Source organism: Muscardinus avellanarius (assembly GCF_963383645.1).
Source record: "Muscardinus avellanarius genome assembly, chromosome: 7".
NCBI classification, from domain to species: domain Eukaryota; kingdom Metazoa; phylum Chordata; class Mammalia; order Rodentia; family Gliridae; genus Muscardinus; species Muscardinus avellanarius.
Window position 1 is genome coordinate 102,847,666 of NC_137793.1, and position 15,816 is coordinate 102,863,481.

The following is a 15,816-nucleotide window of genomic DNA, read 5'->3' on the forward strand; positions in this document are numbered from 1 at the left end:
ACTATGCCACACCTCCAATAGGCTTCATAACCTTTAAAAAGCAGCAAGCTGTGGAACAATGCTTTAACACATGGGCCTTTGGGGGTCATTTACTCAAACCATAACAGTGGTCCTCAAGATTGAGAGCCCATAAGAATCACTAAGAGAACTTAATAAAACACATCTGCCTAGCCAGGTGTGGTGGCTCATGCCTGTAATCCCAGTACTTGGGAATCTGAGGCAGGAGGATTGTAGGTTCAAAGCCAGCCTCAGCAATTTAGTGAGGCCCTCCACAACGTAACATGACTCTGTTTCAATATAAAAAATAAAAAGGTCTGAGGGATGTAGCTTGGAGGTAGAATGTCCCTAGGTCCAATCCCTAGCACAACAAAATCATCATCATCATCATCATCATCATCATCATCATCATCATCATCACCTAGGACATTCTGATTTACTGGGACTATGATGACCCTGGATTTTGATCTTTTTTAGCAAACATTTTAGCAAATTTTTTTTTAGCAAACAGATGCTGCGGGTCCACAGGCCACTCCTGGAGTGGTGTTGCTTCTTTCCATTGTGCCTCTAGGTATGGATTTAATTAATATTGCATCTATGATAAAAGAGACGTTTCAATCCACTATGGTATTTTGGACACTTTGTGTTCTTTGGCGGTTGGAAAGCCAGTCACATACTACTGCTGGCTGGCTCTGTGCTGACCTCCATTAGCAAGTTAGGAACAGGGTAATGAAGCCTGCAAAGTTCCTCTCTCCAGGAGCCTAAGTTCAGACAGAGAGGAGGGCCAAACACATCCACACATTCAAGCTTGATAATCATCAAAGTTACCATGCCCAGTGCAGAAGGGGATACAGATGGTCCCAGTTTGGCAGTGGCTGAACTTAGGATTTTTAAAATTTATGATGGTACAAAAGTGACACACACCTGGGCTAGTGACATGTGGCGTGATTCTTTCTCTCGGTTATGGAAGACAGGGAGTGGCCACCCCATTCAGCCACATGATCAGAAGGAGGAGAAACAACCAATACTTTGGCAGTGAACTGTGTTGCCAGTGTTTGGGGTAGCAGGCTTTGTGTTTTGTATCTCATTGCATCTCTGAAACACACGTGTGTGTGTGCATATGAGATACTCAACACTGTCATAACGTGGGTTTTGTAGTAGATGACTTTCCTCACTGAAGGTGAATTCAAGTGTTCTCAGCACACTTACAGCGGGCTAGGCAGACTTAGGCACACCTAAGTCAGGCTGCTTAGTGGGTTAAGTGTATCAAGTGCATTTTTGACTTCCGTTTTCAACTTGTGATGGGTTTATTGAGACATAACCCCAGAGAAAGCCAAGGAACATCCATACCATTCCACAAGTTCATTGGGGGGCCTCTTTGAGCAGGTGATGTTGGAGCAGTGACTTTGTGTCCTACAGTGGCTCATTTGACTGTACACTTATTTTATTTTATTGACTGATTGATTGATTGGTTGTTACTAGGAACCAGTGCTTGGGGTTAGGATCCAACAGGTCTCTGGTTTTAAGGAAGTTAAGTCTATGCTGAAGGTAGAACAGAAGAAGAGAACTATAAGATATTGCCCACATCGCATGACATTTGCGCCAAAGTGGCTGTGTGTGTCAACATCAGGGAATACCTTCTGCTGAGAGCCAAGAGGAAGTTCCTCAAAACTCCAAGGGAGAAGTGTTTTTTCCCCACAACAACCTAGCTTTGGAGACATTTATTTATTTACCTATTTGTTTGTACTGGGGATTGAACCCAGGATTATTTTAACCCCAACTTCCCAGCCCTGTCTGTCTGTCTGTCTGTCTGTCTGTCTGTCTCTCTATCTACCTATTTTTATTTTTTATTTTTTGAAACAGGGTCTTGCTAAGTTCCTGAGGTCTTGCGGGGTTGCTGAGACTGGCCTCGAAACTGCAATCCTCCTGTCTCACCCTCCCAAGTACTGAGATTCCAGGTGTGCACCACTGTGTCCTGCTCTGTACACTTCCTTTGAGGTTTGGAGGGCTCCCCGAGACCATGGGTCCTGCAGAGCAAGTCATTGGTGAAGCATTTAAGTCAGTTCTTGGTTTTAGTTTGTGTGTCACCTGGAGGCTAATAGGAAAATATAATGTCATTCTGTTTTGCTGTAGCAACTCAGAGTGACATCATCATTATTGATTCTTAACTACAGACTAAAAAAATGGATACCCTGATTAATACCCTGCCTTGCGGTTTTTAATGTTTTAGAGAAACAGAGAATTACCCAGCACTGCTTCCTCCATCCAGCTCACTTTTTGCACACTTAACACCTCTGTGTTTAGAGCTTTGGTCTAGTACGAACATGCAGCTGGCACTACATGCGAGAACCACCAAGCTTCTCTGAACAGAGAATGTTCTCTGCCCAGCCAGATGGGACCTGCTGCCTTCTCCCTCCCATGTACATAATAGGAATTTCTCTGGGGAATTTTTGGATGTTGTGCAGCCTGCATTTAGACACCATTTATGGAAGATTCCAGTCAATTCTAAACCCAACTCTGCTCTCCCGTATGTTATCAAGGGCACTAAGATAATGAGGTCTAGTTATATTGTCCTGGCCCTGAGATCCATTCTTCTGTCCAGAAACCACTGGCTCCTTGCCGAGTCTTTATGTGGAGGTTTGGCATAATTTTCGGTAGCTCTAGTCAGAACCATAGATCACCATAACATTAAAGGGAACAGGTCTTGGTTATCAGTGGCTGGTGACTCATGGGTCTTTCCAGATTCCCCTCTTTTCTGTTTTTGATGGCACAATGTACCACCCAATTTTACTGCATCACTTTTTCTTTTGTGTGTGCCCTGTATGTCCTTGAGTAAACAAGTAAAAGACTTTTGCAAGCTTTCAGTTAACCATTTCCCCCACCCCCCACACTTACCAGATGAGTTTAGAAATAGATATAAAAGGCCGGCCATGGTGGCACATGCCTGTAATCCTAGTACTTAGGAGGCTAAGACAGGAGGATCATAGGTCCAAGAGTTCGAGGCCAGCCTCAGCAATGAAGGGACCTCCTGTTTCAAAACAAAAATTGAAAAGGGCTGGGGTATAGCTCAGAGATAGAATGCCCCTGAGTTCAATTCCCAGTATCAAAATAAGAAAGAAAGAAAAACAGAGAAAGAGAGAAAAGAAGAGAAATGTAAAATTATGGCTGTGATGAGGGCCAGGAATCCTGAGGGGCTGCCAGCAGCCCGCTGTCTTCTGCCCCAGGAGTGGAAGGGCTTCAGGCTGCAGTTGCTAGTCATCAACTCCCAGGCCACCACGCACCTCTTAAGAACTGGGTTCTAGGCCAGTTATGGTGGGGCACACCTGTAATCCTAGTACTTAGGAGACTGAGACAGGAGGATCACAGGTTTTAGGCCTTCCTCAGCAACTTAGCAAGACCCTGTTTCAAAATAAAAAATAAAATAGGACTGGGGGTTGTAGCTCAGAGGTAGAATGCTCCCAGGTTCAATCTGCATTGTCACAAAAACAAACAAACAAACAAATGAAACAGAAAAAAATCGTGAACTGGGTTCCAGATGTTCTAGCAGTCAGTGCTGGATCACAGTTGACCCCAGTGAGTGTGGAGAGTCTTCTCCGGGACTTGGGAGGGAGAGACCTGAGAGGGGAAACTGAACAGCTACCTGATTGGCAGCTGCCCTGAACACTGGACAGTTGGCTGATGACCAACTGTCCTGAAATGAAAGCAACAGCTACCTGACGAGCAGCCGTACTGAAATGTAATTGCCCGATGAGCAACTACCCTGAAATGAACACACGGACAATCGCCTGATGAGCAACTGACCCCGTTTATTCTCTAAAACCAAGATTTTATACCCTTCTCCAGTGAAATTAATCATCAGATCCCAATAGAAAAGTGTAAACACCAAAGAACAATAGTGGGGTATAAGTGAAGGACATGTAAATCACCAATCATAAGCAAGACAAACTGTGACGTCACAGGTCTTGTGATTAGCCCCATGATTACAGGTCTTGTTTTTGAGATCAGCCCCCTGGCTTTGTAGGTGGGCCTTAGAGGGCAAGTTCCGAAGGACAATGGTCACACCCAGTGTTTTGGAGAATTCGACCTTTCCTGGAATCTCCTTTAACTCTTTCGGAACCTTTCGTTCCTCAGGCTTTGTCCATGTCCTCCGTCAACCGAGGAACTCCCAGGACACATCCCCTAGTGCTCAAAGACAACGACTCTCCAGCCCACTTGTCATTACTGGGTCCAGATTGGTCCCTGTCCATTCATTCTGAACCCACAACCATTTACCCTGTCTGTCCTCATGAGGTTGGTGTGTATTTAACCCTGACAAAGGATCTGATTACACAAGATTCTTGGACAGTGAGGCTCACTGAAGGTAAATAGGTCAAGTAGAGAGCTCAGTGTGTCTGCCTCCTCAAGAGAGAGAAGAGCCCTTATGCAAAGATTATTTATACTCCTAAGGAACATGTGTGTGTGTGTGTGTGTGTGTGTGTGTGTGTGTCTGCCTGTGTATTGTGTGTATTGTGTGGTGTGTGTGCATTGTGTGGTGTGTGTGTTATGCATACATGTATATTTGATTTGGGCTTGGGCAGTTCTTCATTGAGCTGACAGAAGAAAATCTCACAAGGTTACTCTTTATTTATTTATTTATTTTTATTTTTTATTTTTTTGGTGGTACTGGGGTTCCTGGAGGCCCTTCTACCTCTAGGCTACACTCCCAGACCTATTTTATATTTTTATTTGGAAACAGGGTCTCTTAAGCCAGCGCGGCTGGCTTCAAACCTGCACGATCCTCCTGTCTCCGCTTCCCAAGCGCAGGGATTACAAGCTTGGCCACCACGCCCGGCTTTCAAGATTACCCTTTAATAGAACATCTCACTCCAGCTCACTGGACTAAGTACTGAGCCCACTGAGAGCTGTATGTCCAGAGCAGCGAGTGCTCTCCGCTCATTTTGGAATCACACTGCAATTCCTTGTCCCTGACCAGGAAAGGCCAGGGTTCTGAGTGTCAGCTGCCACCAAATGAGACTTAAATAGAACATGGGTGCTCTGAAACAGTCCTAATGTCTGAAATATAGTCCTATTCTTCGGAATATTAGTTCCCAAACTATGGTCATCATAGTTACAGGGGTATAGTTCAAACTCCTGCCAGATACAGAGAACTGTACACATATGATGAGGAGTAATGGTTGTTCTGGGTGCAAGCCTGCTCATCTGGTTCAGGATAATCATTCCTAGGCATTCAGGTTTGCAGGAAAAGGAAAAAATGTTCCCTACAGGAAGAACAGGATATGTAAGAGCTAGGAAGCAAGAGAGAGCATGCGCTGTTAAAGGAACTGCAAGTGTTTTGTTGTGGCTGGAGCTGAGAGAGGAGAGAGGAGCCGAGGGAAGATGGAGAGATGGGCAAGATCCGGGCTAAAGGAGGGACTTTGTGATGCATATTGAAAATCTGAACTGTATCCTAACAGCAATAGGAAACCACTGAAAAGTTTTAAGTAGGTAAATGACCTGCACAGGAATTCCTTTAGAAAGGTCACTGTGGCTGCAGTATGTGTCAGCAGGGGATGGAGAGTGGCCTGCGGGATGCCAGGAGGTCACAGAGGAGACCTAGGCAGGGGCAGTGGGTGGCAGCTTGCACAGTGAGGGGTGCGGTAGTGAGCAAAGGAATTTGGCCATTGTACTCAGCCTGAAGAGTTGCACGTTAGAAGAGGACTGTCACTGCAGGAATGGCAATCCTTCCAAGGACGTGGAATGCTGGCAAAGTTTTGTTCAGCAGTGCTGGGCCGGCCTGGACCACCTCTAATCTCCCCAGTGGTCACATCATCGCAAACACCAAGGAAGATGGACCAGTAGAGCATGTAGGAAGCACGAGGGCAGCAGGCTGCAAATAATCTAGAAAAAGACTCCAGAAGGTCTTGATACAAAGACCACAGTGATGTAGAAACGCTCTGTAAACCTCTGCAAACAGTTCGCTGACGACGGAAATCTCCAAGGGTCCTCGTGACCGGCAGGCTGCGTCAGGCTGGATGTTGTACTGACTGCATTTTGGAACTGGTTCCTCTGCCAGGGCCACATGCCTTGAGGTCTTATTCCAGAAATTCCATGTAAATCAAACCCCTTTATTAAATTTGACTTTGACAGTTGCCCATTTTAGGTGTTCAATACACATTGCAGAATTCAATTGAATTTTAGGACAGGAAAAAGGCCTTATATTTCAAATCAGATAAAGCAAATAATTTTTGGAGTGCTTATTGGAACATGGTGTTTTATGCTCTCTAGTACTCAGCAGCAGATCACAGATCCATTTTCTATTTTAATTTCTACTCAGGGCCCATTGTCAATGTCTGAAGCAAGTTCATTACTTGAGGGACTGGTGTGGGCATCAATCGATTCTAACTGAAAATATACAATCAATCTTATTTTGTAGTATATGAAAACATACTTTAGGATTTTATGACACATGCTTAAATTTATGGATGAACACATATCTATTAAGTTGGAAAATTTTGTCTTATGCTTGGGCTTCTTTGAACACTTTCCTACAGATGAATAACGTTTGGAAGCAGCTGAATAAAAATACAATTTTTATGAGTACCTCTTTGAATCCTTTTACTTATAAGTATTCTCCAGTATACTTTTGTTGCAATTTGTAAAATCCTTTACGCACTGCAAACAAAAGGCCTGGTAATTGCTGTTTCATAAAAACTAGACATTGATTTTTCTGTTTTAGAAGGACTTTCCCAAACAAAATTCTTCAAAAGGATTCTCTCTGCTTGACATTCTCGTGCTCTGCGTGTCACATAGTTAATATTCTTCAACTGTAAATATTCCCTTTGTTCCTTTGTGAGTTTGTGGTTTTCTCCTAAGAAATTATTATTTTTCCTAAAACTCTACATCTTGTCTTCTCTTTCTTCTCCTTCTTCTCCTACTTTGGTCTACCTCTGATTGAAGACAGTCCACCAACTGTAACTTAGAGACAGCCAGGACATCCCACAGGTCAGCCATATCTTGGAAGATTGTTTAGCCCATTCTTCTGGCTTGTGGGAATACTAAAGTCCCTCAAGGGCGTTTCACACACAAGTTGCTAGCTTACCTGCACATCCATGATTCAGCAGACCTGGAGGAGTGCTCAAGAATTTACATTTCTAAGCTGGGCTCTGTGGCGCACACCTGTAATTCCAGTACTGGGATGGTGAGACAGGAGCATCACAAGTTCAAAGCTGCTTCAGCAACTTTGGGGAACACTCAGCCATGTTGCAAGACTCTTTCAAAATAAAAAATAAAAGAGGGTTTGGGATATAGCTCAGAGGTAAAATGCTCCTGGGTTCAATTCCCTAATACCACACACACACACACACGTTGCATTTCTAACATAGTTTTGGATGGTACTGCCATACTTGGAAAACCACCACATTAACTCACTCAGTCCTGTGAGTCAGGCGTTATTATTTATATCATCACTGTTTTATAGGATCCCGAAGTAATGGGTAAGACAGCTGGGGATCACTTCCCGGCTTTAAACCCAGGCAGTGTGGCTCACAGCCCATGTTCCAGCCCACTGTATCATATGACTTCTCAAGTAACAGTTACTTAGTAAGCGCCTGCTGAATGCCTAGTATTTGAATATATATATGTATATGTATATAATCCAACTCCTTACTCAGAACCACATGATTTGAGGTCAGTCACTTCTTCCCAAACTGGACAAGGATACTTTCTTAACATGTGTTTGAGAGGGAAGTGAGCTGCTGTCCTCCTGTTGAGATCTCAGAAGTGAACTTCGAAACCTGAAGTTGTGCCTTAACCGAAATGGTGTTCCTGTGCAAATCTGTGCGCTGTGTGAATGCTCTCCAAAGCTAGACGTCTCTGGGCGTGTGCACATATCCGGCTGAGAATAATTTTGTAGGTACGTTGCAGGGTGGTTGAGAAATTCATGGTGCTCATGTGTCACAGGTCCTTCCTTTATGCTTTAAATTCTTAGTCTCATTTTGTTTGATTTTCTTCCTTTCCTTTTTTTTTCCCCCTTCTGTTAACTGGGTTTCCATATTGGCTGCTGCTGGAGAAAGTCCTGACTTGACCTGATTTTTTTAATGTGTTTTCTTTTGCGGACCACAAGCTATGCTTTAAATCACCAGCATCTGGCAGCTAAGGAGACGTCCCTCTTTTATGGGACTTAGGAAGAGAGGTGAAAGAGAAGGAAGTGGGGAGGCGCAATGTTATCATGGTCCTCCTTTCACCTCTGACCCAGCCAAGCCACGCCCACCATGTTCCTTTCCTGTGAGAGGACACGGTGTGTGCAAGTGCCAGCGCAGACAGGAACCCAGAGCTCTTACTTCATCTGTACTTCTCCATTCCTCTGAGCTCTCCATAGGAACCAAAGGACAGCCCAGACTGCCCATTCGCTTGCGTTGGTCATTACAATTTTTCTGCTGCTTCTGTGCACTAATTTGGGGATAAATGAAACTTCATGTGTCCAGATAAAAGAAAATTGGAACAAGGGAATTTCTTGAGGATTCTACTGTATCCTGAATATTGGGTTAGATGTAGAGGGTACAACAAATTAAAATGGAAAGGTTATAGCATGTGCATAGCCCCAGGTTCAATCCCCAGCGCAACAAGAAAAGAAAGAAATGAAAGGAGGGAGTGAGGACGGAGAGAGGGAGGGAGAGAAGGAAAGAAAGAAACAGAAAGAAACAGTTGTTGCTTATAATGAAGATTATTTCTATGGCCAATATGTTCTATTGATAGTGGAGTTTTGGAATTATTTTCTCCTGAAGTCCAAGGAGAGTTGGGATGAAAGAAATGTAAAGTGGATCAAGAACATTTCAGCTTGTTTTATTTGCTTTCCTGCCAACTCTTGGCCAACCTCAAGTGGTTTTACTCAGAGAGCATGATGAACCAGGCCAGATGCGCTCCTAGGACATTTCCTGGGCCATTGTACTGTCCTTAGATGCTTAGTGAGGAGAATAATTGAAGGTGCCCTTCTCACTTTCTTTTTCAGGGCGTGTGTGTGTGTGTGTGTGTGTGTGTGTGTGTGTGTGTTTTGGGGGATTAGACCCTGGGCCTCGCACACACGTGCTAGCATACACACATGCTAGCACACACATATGTTCTGCCTCTGAGCTAAGCTCTGAGCACCCCTTTCCAAGCTGTAAGATAGCAGATTAGATATTTTCAAATGGAGAATCGAAATCTTTTCTACCCAAATTGAGCTGTTTTTGGCAATGGTAATGAATCATTCTTGCTGAAACCACAGATAGTTTGCATCTGGGCAGTAATTCTTGCCTGAAGAAGCTTACCACTTACAGAACTGTATTTCCTGGCACTGTATGTCCCAGTCACAAGGCAAACTATTGCAACAAGGCTATTTATTAAGGGAATTTGATATTATAGCAGGGCCACTTTTGATATACGTGTGTGTGTGTGTGTGTGTGTGTGTGTGTGTGTGTGTGTATGAGATAGGAGCAGTACCTAATGTCACTAAATGAGTACAGATGCTGGCTTTCACATCTCTTGTGAAGGTGCAAGTCATCATACTTAATATTTGACTTTAAAATAAACCAATTTGCCCACAAGTCTGGTGATAAACAGACAACAAACATACCTCTTCTGGTTGGCCAAAAGAGGTACCAAACTTCCGTTATTTGTACTATAGCTATCATGCAAGCTAAAAGCCTCTAAGGATTTTCAGGTGAGGTTTTAAATATCATTAGTTTTATGCTGGGCATGGTGGCACACGCTTGTAATCCCCATGCTTGGGAGGCAGAGACAGGAGGATCGTGCAGGTTTGAAGCCAGCCTTAGCTGGCTTAAGAGACCCTGTTTCCAAATAAGAAAGTATAAAAATAGGTCTGGGAGTGTAGCCCGGAGGTAGAAGGGTTTCCAGGAACTCCAGTACCACCAAAAATTAAAAAATAAATAAATAAATATCATTAGTTTTGAGATAGGTTGATTGACATTTATAGTTGGGTTTGGTCATGATGAAGGATAGGGAACTTCCCAGCATTGATGAATGGATTACCATTGGCCAGAGAAGGTGGTCTAAAATTTTTCCATCTCTGAAAAAATTTCTGATTTCTAGTTTCACATTTGTTGGTTTGAAATGGAGGCAATGCCATTCTGATCATACCATTTATTCCTTTGCCAGGTCAGGAATCTAAGTGGCTTATGGTCTAATTAAGATGTCCCTGGAAATATAAATTTCATAACTGAAGAGAAACGAGCATATCTGAAATAAAATAGTATACTAGGGACCTAGAAATTGGGTCAAATGGGTTGCTACACATTAGAATCTTAAAGTTGTAATTTGTCTTCTGAAGTTTCCTCTAAAGAACATATTTGGGGATTATAATATTGTTTCTGCTGCCCTTTGCTTCTTTATGGCCAAAGAACCAAATCTTGGGCCAGGAACTCACTGGGGGCTCTGTGGTTGACTTTCCTCCAGGCCTGCGATTTCCTCCTGGAAGCCGTCCTTCATCTCAGAGGTGGAAGCCTATTCATCTGTCCTTCCTTCTTTCCTCTCCATTCTCACTTTCATCAGAGTAGTAATCACATCATGTCATCATTGACTGTTTATTTTTCTGACTCCTTAAACTAGAAGCTGCTAGAGGCTGGGCCTGTGCCCGTCCACTGTTCTATTTCAGTGCCCAGCACTGGACCTGGGCATAGTGAGCACCACACAACTTACTAACCCACCTTTCCTCCCTTCCATCCTTCCTTCCTTCCTCCCTTCCATCCATCCTTCCTTCCTTCCTTCCTTCTTTCCTTCCTTCCTCTTTTCCAAACAAATAATGAACATAAGGGAGTAGTCCATCAACTGAAGTGTCTGGAAATAGTAAGAGTGTTAGCAAAGCAATTGAGATTGGGAGCATGGCCTATTTTACATGCATTAAGAGGAAGGGCAGTTTTCTCGAAAGGCTCAGCTTTCTTCCCTGAATTCCCATGCAGTAACTTGACTTTTTTCTATTTTTCCAAAGGCACATAAACTTTGCAACCTTGTCTCATGCTCGTCATCATTCCCTATCGTTCCTGATTAGTCTTTCTTTGTATAAAACAGTCTTTCCAGCTTATTATTTGTATGATTCATGAAAGCCCGTCATTTCTCTTCGTATGTGTGTGGTACTGGGGATTGAGCTCAGGGACATTCTTCCTGTGAGCTACACCTCCATCCCTTTTGGCTTTTTGTTTTGGAAAAGGATCTCACCAGGCTGCTGCGAGTCTCCCTAAGTTGCTGAGGCTGGCTTTGAGCCTGCAATCCTCCTGTCTCAGCCTTCCAAGTAGTGGGTTTATAGGCATGTGCCACCATGCCCAGCTATGAAAACCCATCTTTTTTTTTTTTTTTTTTGTGGTACTGGGGTTCCTGGAAGCCCTTCTACCTCCGGTATACACCCCCACGGGCTACACTCCCAGACCTATTTTTTAACATTTTTATGTGGAAACAGAGTCTCTTAAGCCAGCGAGGCTGGCTCCGAACCAGCGCGATCCTCCTGTCTCCACCTCCCAAGCGCGGGGATTACAAGCGTGCGCCACCACACCCGGCAAAAACCCATCTTAACAGTCATTATTTCTCAGGCCAGGTGGGCAAAATAAAACATGTTTACTATGCCATTATTTAAATTGTTTTCCTGGCTGTGCTGCATGGGACATTCCTTCCTTTTGTATAAAAAAAAATCTATTACTTATACATCTGCTTTAATTTCCCACATATTTTTTATAGTCACATTAGGGATTTACCTTTACCGTCCCTTTACAGTAATCTATGATAACAATAACAGCAAAGAACCCAGGCAACACTTCTCACCTGCACAGACTTTCTCCAACACATCGAAGTGGTTTCTGCACTCCTAACACATTCATGAAGCTTTCCTGGAAGATCAGAGCTTCCCCTAAACCCACCCTATGAACAGTATAATTCATACTTGTTTACAGACTCCATAATGCGCATATAAAAGTATATGGATTACATACCTCCGAGGAAGAAAATAGAAGTGAGCCTGGCATGGTGATGCCTACCTGTAATCCCAGTAGTTGGGAGGCTGAGACAGGAGAATTGCAGTTTGGGGGACCGCCTCAACATAACAAGACTCTCAGTAATCTAGTGAGAGCCTGTTTAAGAAAAAGGACTTGGGGTTCAGTCCCCAGTACCACACGCACAAAAAGAAAGGAAGAAAGAAGGAAAGAGAAAGAAAGAGAAAATATAAATGAAATGATTTGTACCTTATAGCTTGTCAGAGATATGATTGTTCACAATAGTGGTAAAATATTAGCTAAATTTTCTAATATGTATTGATCATTTGAGCATTGACAATGCTGTTGGCTAAGGCTGATGACTCTCCATCTTCTCCATCCTGAAGAAACTGAGGCTTAGACAGGTGACGAATTTGCCTGGAGACAAACAGTTATCCAACGGTGGGCTCAGAATTCAATCCTGAATGTTTAACGCTGAAACCTCAGCTCCTAACCAGTGTGTGTTAAAGACCCCAGCACATGCAAGATCATAGCAAATTTTCCCTACCACTTTTTTTTTTTTTTAACAAAAATGGGGATGGAACTCGGGGGCATTCTATCTCCAAGCCATACCCCCAGCCCTATTTTTTATTTTTTACTTTGAAATAGGGTCTCGTCAAGTAGCTGTAGCTGGCTACAAACCTGTGATCCTCCTGTCTCAGCCTCCCAAATACTGAGATTACAAGACTATGGCACCAGGCCTGGCTTCCCTACCACTTTTTAAGAGGAATTTTAGAAATAATACTAACAACCATTATTGAACACCAGGCAACGTGCTGGGTGCTTGATATGCGCTCTTTCAATTTGTGTGGCAGTGCCAAGGAGAAATGATTTTGGTCTGCCAGTTGCGGTGACACACACCTGTAGTCTCAGTACTTGGGAGGCTGAGACAGGAGGATCATAGGTTTGAAGCCAGCCTCATAAACTTAGCAGGACCCTCAGCAACCTAGTAAGACACTGTTTCAAAAGAAAAAAGAAAAAGGGCTGAGGAACTCAGAGGTAGAAAGTCCCGAAGTTCAATCCCCAGTACTTAATAATTGTAATAATAGTAAAAATGATTTTAAAATAATTTTGTCCCTCCTTTTTTCTTTCTGTTTTTCTTATTGGTGCACTGTAATTGTACATGATAGTGATAATTTATTTACATTCAGTATAGAACACTGAGGTTTGCGAACCAGGTTATATGTCTGAGAAAACTGAGTATGTTTAGGTTGACAAATATTGAGGGAAGAAAAAAAGGTCTTGAGATATCTTCTGTCAATTAAAAGAAAGATAAGACTTTTTAGATTAAAAAGAATTTTTTTTTTTGTGCGTGGTACTGGGGGTGGAGCCCATGAGCATTCTGCCTCAGAACTACACCCTATCCCTATTTCTTTCTTTCTTTTTTTTTTTTTTTTTGTGGAACTGGGGTTCCTGGAAACCCTTCTACTTCCGGGCTACACTCCCAGACCTATTTTTATACTTTTTTATTTGGAAACAGGGTCTCTTAAGCCAGCGCAGCTGGCTTTGAACCTGCACAATCCTCCTGTCTCAGCCTCTCAAACGCGGGGATTACAAGCGTGCGCCACCAAGCCCGGCTTCATTATTATTTGAAATGAGGTCTCACTAGGTTGATGAGAGTCTGAATACTTGCTGAGGCTGTCTTTGAACCTCAAGTCATCCTGTCTCAGCCTCCTAAGTACTGAGATTATAAGCATGTGCCACCATGCCAGGCTTAGACATTTTGTTTTGCTCTAAAGGATAAAGGTCTCTCTTTCTCTTTGTGGTACTGATGAACCCAGGCACACTCTACCACTGATTGACACACGCAGCCCTTTTTAAAATTTTTTCTTTTGAAACACTTGCTAAATCTGATCTCCGACTTGGAATCCTTCTGTCTCAGCCTCCCAAGTACTTGTGATTACAGGCTTGTGCCTCCCTGGTCCTGCTAAGGTCTCTCTAATAAATGTGGGTGAACTAGATTCTGAAATGGCTACTGCGGTTTCTTGCTTCCAGGAATTTTATTTAATTAAAAGTAGAAATTGAATCTATACTTCAAAATCAGGAAAAAAACACATTTGAACTCAGTGGAAGCCCCCAGGCGGTATCCATCTCATGCTGCTTCTAAATATGCAGTCTCGCTTTTGTTGTATTAGAAGGAACAACAGGTCCAGACTATCAGGGTTGAGGCTGCAGAGCAGCGCTGCTGGAATGAAAATGAAAACCATCTTTTTCCCTTTGACCATCTATGAAAAGACATCAGTTGTTCTGAAGGAGGATAAGTCCAACTGATGTGCACGGGGAGGGGGAACTGCCTTGCTCTAAGTGCTCATAGACAGAGAACTCTGGAAAAGCCTACCCAGGATCCCAGCCACAACATCACCCCACGAGGTGAGGAAGAACGATGGGCAGCCCTGAAGTTCCTGGCACTCCCTGGGGATGGTGGGTGCGATGTTTTTTAAACTAATAAAACTTGCCGAGAGACAGAGCACCCACTAGGAAGGTGAGATGGAGGGTCAGGAGACCCGGCGCCACTGGCCACCTCCAATCATGGTACAGTGGTTGCTGTGAAAGGGGCAGGGTGAGCACCTAAAGATACAGAAGGAACCAGGGGCAGTGGTGCACACCTATAATCCCAGTACTTGGGAGGCTGAGATAAGAGGATCATAGATTCAAGGCCAATGTCAGCAACTTAACCAGGACCTCCGCAAATTAGAGAGACCTTGTTTCAAAATATAAAAAAAAAAAAAATAAAGTAGGACTGGGGTTGTGGGTCAGAGGTTGAACACCCCTGGGTACAATTCCCAGAACCCAAAGGGGAAAAAAAAAAAGGATAAACAAGGGAAGGTCTACAGGTGTCAGGGAAAGTCAACAGGAGGTTTCCTAATCTACACTTTGGCATGGTTGATATTGACTTTTTGCAAGGAAAAGACCAGCTGCTCTTGTCATTCTTTCCTTTCTTTGAATGGTAAAATAATGGTGGGGGCTCTTGCTTGTGTGAAGAAAAGAATAGGATTTTTTTTTTTCCTTTTACATAAATGGACAGGGGGGTACTTGATTTTTTTTTTTTTCTTCTTGCAATACTAGAGATGGAACCCAGGGACATTCTACCTCCGAGCTACACCTTCAGCCCTATTTTTTTATTCTTTATTTTGAAACAGGGTCTCACTGAGTTACAAAGGGCCTCACTAAGTAGCTGAGGCTGTCCGCGAACTGCGATCCTCCTGTCTCAGCCTCCCAAATGTAGGGACTACAAGCATATGCTACCATGCTCAGCTAAGGTACTTGATTTTTAATAATACCAGTCACAGAGGTGCTGGGAAAGCAACCCCACACTTCAAGACACAAAACCAGGTTAGGTCCATGTTCAGCTGGCTCATCACCGGACCCATCTTCCATTTTTTTCTCATTTTCTTTCTCTTTGATGTCTACAGTCCTTGCACTGACCCGACTGCGTCTCTCCCATCCCTTCCCCTTCGTTCAGTCTCGAAGCTTGGGCTTTGACTCCAATCTCCTCTGGCATGTGGTGTCTGTTCTATTATGAGGAGGATGTTACTAGGCGCCAGGGCGCCAGGGGTGGAAGCCAAGTGCCTCGCACACCTGGTGGCTGCCCCCTATCCTGCTCCACTCCTCAGTCCCTGCTGAGCTCCCTGCAGTAGGAAAGAGGCGGGCCTGGTGGAGCACACAGCAATGTGTGGCCGTGGGCTCCCTTGTGCATGGGCGCGGCAGCCTCAACGCACCAGGAAAGTAAGTACCAGCCAGGCCGCTCAAGAAAACACAAAATCAGAACTGGTAAAGTAGCAACGAGGTTGTGGGGCTGGGGGCATTCTCCACTTCTGCTTTTGGGTCC

At 43.7% G+C, this 15,816-nt stretch overlaps 1 protein-coding gene across 1 annotated transcript in view; it reads left to right on the forward strand.

Moving 5' to 3' along the window:
- NIBAN1 (niban apoptosis regulator 1) overlaps positions 1-15,816 on the forward strand; it is a gene marked incomplete at both ends in the record, with an annotated part of 141,502 nt that overhangs the window by 72,765 nt on the left and 52,921 nt on the right. The gene's annotated exons all lie outside the window — the stretch shown is intronic.